Genomic DNA, 4,348 nt, shown 5'->3' on the forward strand with positions numbered 1-4,348 from the left:
CCGTACCTGCACAACTGGAGTCGCGGGACTAGATTTTTTGGGGTTCTTGTACGGAAATACACTGAACATTTTGTAAACACAACGGCGCAGTATTTCTACTTCGCGTGGACTCTGATTTGATGTAGTAAAGTAAAATACAATGTGTTTTTTCCTGCTCGTGTCTCCTCACCCAGCCCCATCAAGAAATATATATATATTTTTAAATATATGCTATGATTGAAATATTCAAAATCGAAATATTTTTTTATTTAATGTTTTAATTTTTACACTCATCCTTTAAAAAGCAATTCTAAGTCAAAAACAGGTGTGTGTGTGTGTGTGTGTGTGTGTGTGTATATACATATATGTGTATATGTATACATATATAGCCTTTTAATCATTAACTTTTCTCCTTATTGTCATTTGCATTTGTGTATGTTTTCTACATTCTTAAAAAGGATGGAACTTCAAAACTGCACAGCTGTGAAATTAAGATTTGCAGAGCATGTTTGTTGATGGATGCCAGACCAGCAACCTAACATTAGTGGTGAGTTTAGTACCTGAAAAATATCTCAATAAATGTAATACCTGGATACAGTCATTTTAATAGCAACATACATATGATATATGTCAGATCTTAGAAACCTAATAAGGTCTTATCATATTTAAGAACTTTACAAATGAATGACCAATAATCTCTTTGTCTTTTTTTCTTTAGGTTATGAATGTGGAGATGCAAGCAATGTGCTGAAACTCTATCTACAAGGTACCAATTACTGAAGCATTACAAATTAAAACATGGACATTTTGGTCAAAGACACACATTTCCATGCACATACTATGACTGCCCTTGTTCATTCAAAACATGGAATGCTCTGAAAACTCATTTAAGCAGATGTCATGTTGAAGAAATACTTGGAACGAGTGCAGAGCTTGTAACATTTACGTGCATTTTGTGTCCAGGAAGTGCCTTTTCATCGAGTAGAGAGTACTTTTCACACACCAACAACCATTTAAAAAAATATGAGACTGTCCCTTGCATGTTTCAGAATTGTTCTTTTCAGACTAATATATATGCTACCTTTAAATCTCATAAAAACAGGAAACATGGCACTTGGACAGTAAAAGACCTAAAAGAGGAAATAGTGAAAATTTGTGATATAAGTGAGGACCGCACATCTGAAGAACATTTCAGCGATCTTGCAGGAACTGCCTCTGTTTCATCATCTCCCCATTTAATTAATTCTGACACTGAAAATGAGAACCTGCAAAACACCATAATTGAGAAATTTGCATCTGTTCTTTTGAAATTGGAGATTTACTCACATGTACCAAGCTTAGCAGTTGATGAGTTTCTTGAAGAACTGCATTTTATTTTAACCTCTGCTGTATTGCCTATATCAAAAAGTACAGCTATTGATATTTTCAAAAAGCATGACCTTAATGTTGATCAGTCAGTAATTGATGAGCTGAGCATTGCTATTTCTGCTCACAATCCCTTGTTAAAAGCAATAGCTAAGAATGGTCAACTAGCTTCAGCTTTTAAACGTAAACAATTTTATAAGGAGCATTTTAAGGTTGTAGAACCTGTTGAGTATTTACTTGAAGGAAGGCCTAACAAAACGTTCCAATATGTTCCCTTAATCAAGTCCCTACAACAACTGCTCAGTCGAAATGATGTGATCGATAAAGTTGTTGATAGTCTTACTGTCTCTTCTGTGACTCAACAGCAGTATTTGTCTTTCAAAGATGGTGAACACTACAAGAACAATCTGTTTTTTTCAGGTGAACAACTAAGACTCTCAGTATGCCTGTATATAGATGACTTTGAAGTTTGTAATCCATTGGGAACATCGAGGAAGAAGCACAAACTGTGTGTTGTTTATTGGACTTTAGGTAATTTGCCACCTGGTTCAAGTTCAGCCTTGTCCTCAATTTATCTTTCATTATTGTGCAAAAGTGATTATGTTAAATCATTTGGGTACAAGAAAATATTTGAGCCCCTTTTGTGTGATATAAGGATCTTGGAACAGCAAGGGTTGTTTATTCCACAGCTTGGGTCATTTATAAAGGGTACAGTGCAATGTGTAATTGCTGATAACCTTGCTGCTCATGGGCTTGCTGGGTTTCTAGAGAGTTTTTCCAGCAAGTATTTTTGCCGATTTTGTACAGCGCAGATTGATGACATTCAGTCACAGGAGGTGAAATCAGGAGCTTTCCACCTCAGAAGTAAAGAAAAACATCAGCTTCATGTCAGAAAAGCTGAGGAAGAGCAGGTTAACTGTTTTGGTGTTAAAAGAGCTTGTGTGTTGACAGACAGTCTATCGCACTTTGATGTCATTAATGGTTATCCCCCAGACATCGCACATGATCTTTTTGAGGGCATAGTTCCAGTTGAACTAGCGCACTGCATTACTGCACTGCTGTCAAAAAAGTACTTTTCTCTTGACCAATTCAATAATCTAATACGTTTGTTTCCATACAAGTGGGGGGACAAGACAAACCGCCCACATTTGTTAACACAAACCTACAGAAATAAAAAACAATAGGGGGAAATGCCCACGAGAACTGGTGTCTTCTCAGATTGCTTCCTTTGATGGTTGGGAATCTTGTCCCCCCAGATGAACCTGTGTGGCAGGTAATTTTGGATTTAAAGGATATTGTGGAAGTAGTTGTCGCCCCCATTCAAGATGCAGAAACAATTGCATATTTGGAGTGCAAAATTTCAGAGCACAGAAAAAAATACCAGGAAGCCTTTCCTGATCAAAAATTGTTGCCAAAACATCATTTTCTAGAACATTATCCAGAGATGATTAAATGTTTTGGTCCTCTTGTAGCATTATGGACGATGCGATTTGAAGCCAAACATAGCTTTTTTAAGCAGATTGTTAGGCACACGAAGAACTTCAGAAACATTACATTGTCCTTGGCAAAAAAACACCAACTGATGGTGGGCTATCATATGGCCAGACCTGAAATTGAACAATATTCCCCAGAAGTAACACAAGTCTCAAAGGTCCCAATTGAAGTTCTCAATGAAGACATTGCAAACGTTCTCACCCAGAAATACCCTGGGATCACAGTTGTAAACTTAGTCCATAGTGCAACCTTCATTGGCTTTAACTACAAAAAGGGCATGATAGTTGTGCATGGGTCTTGTGGTGGTTTGCCAGAATTTGCAGAAATAATTCAGCCATGTATTTTACAAGATGGTGTCAGTTTCATCATCAGGAAATTGTGCTCATGGTATAGGGAGCACTATAGAGCCTATGAGTTGCATCCAACAAGAGAGCTGGTGATTCTGGATGTGAAGGAGCTTGCTGACCCATACCCTTTGGCTGACTATAATGTTGGATCCATACGAATGGTGACATTAAAGAGATTTGTACATGTGACGGGTAACTTCTTTAATATGATAAAATAATTACTGTCCATTATCAATATGTTAAATAAGAAATGACTGTCACTCATGAGAACTTAAAAGGCTGGAATCTGGCCTTTTAATTTCTAACAATTGTCTGCTTTTCTTTTCAGATTAAATACAAGATGGCTGCAACTATAAGAGTTGTACTTGGAGTAAATGATGCATCCAAACTGGCTCTTCCAACTGGAATACCAGGTTCAGTGGCAGACCTTAAAGAAGAGATTAAAAGACATTTTGGCTTGTCAGGAAACTTTAGACTTCAGTACAGAGACACTGAATTTGACAATGAGTTTGTGAACTTGTCATGTACTTCAGACATCAAAGACAAGAGCACAGTGAAGATAATTTACTTAACAAATGATACAAATGCGTCTCTACCTCACCATGAGCCCACTGCTTCACCTCAAGGAGTTGATAATACGTCTTTATCATCTTTTTCATCAACATCAGACACTGACATACTATCCTCCCCTGGATCTTCTGCATCTGCATCTTCGGGGTCCTCCCTCAGATCACAGCCATGGCCTCATACCTTCCCACTACCTCAGTTCAATTATGAGGTTGACGTTCAGCTGGAGAAGGCCAACCTGGCCTTTCACAACAGTGGAACACTGCTGTGTCCAAGTACCAAACTTAAGTCTGCTATCCTTGAAAGTTTGGCATCAGAAATTATCAAATACAAAATGTATCCTTCAAGTGCAGACCTTGATGATGTGAGTCAAGCTTTGATAACAAAACATCCTTGTTTAAAGGAGCAAGGATCCGTTTCTGGGTACTATGGTTGGAAAATCAGTTTAAAATACAAAATGGCCAACTACCGCACCAGACTGAGGGGCATTGGCTGCCCGGAGTTGAGCATAAATGCTATGAAAGAAAAGGATGGTTCCCTGAACCACAGCCCAAACCAGGTGAAAAAGCCTCGGAAAGCCGAAGTCAACTACTGTC

General features: G+C 38.0%; 1 long non-coding RNA gene across 2 annotated transcripts; it reads left to right on the top strand.

Annotated features, from left to right (window-relative positions):
• Nucleotides 1-450: 450 nt before the first annotated feature.
• LOC122786668 lies at nucleotides 451-3,973 on the top strand. Of its 2 annotated transcripts, XR_006362465.1 has the most exons (4): nucleotides 451-526; nucleotides 698-745; nucleotides 3,232-3,377; nucleotides 3,514-3,973. It is a non-coding gene; the product is annotated as an uncharacterized LOC122786668 (long non-coding RNA). The 2 variants fall into 2 exon arrangements; XR_006362466.1 differs by lacking the exon at nucleotides 3,232-3,377.
• Nucleotides 3,974-4,348: the final 375 nt, after the last annotated feature.

Source organism: Solea senegalensis, linkage group LG20 (assembly GCF_019176455.1).
Source record: "Solea senegalensis isolate Sse05_10M linkage group LG20, IFAPA_SoseM_1, whole genome shotgun sequence".
NCBI classification, from domain to species: Eukaryota; Metazoa; Chordata; class Actinopteri; order Pleuronectiformes; family Soleidae; genus Solea; species Solea senegalensis.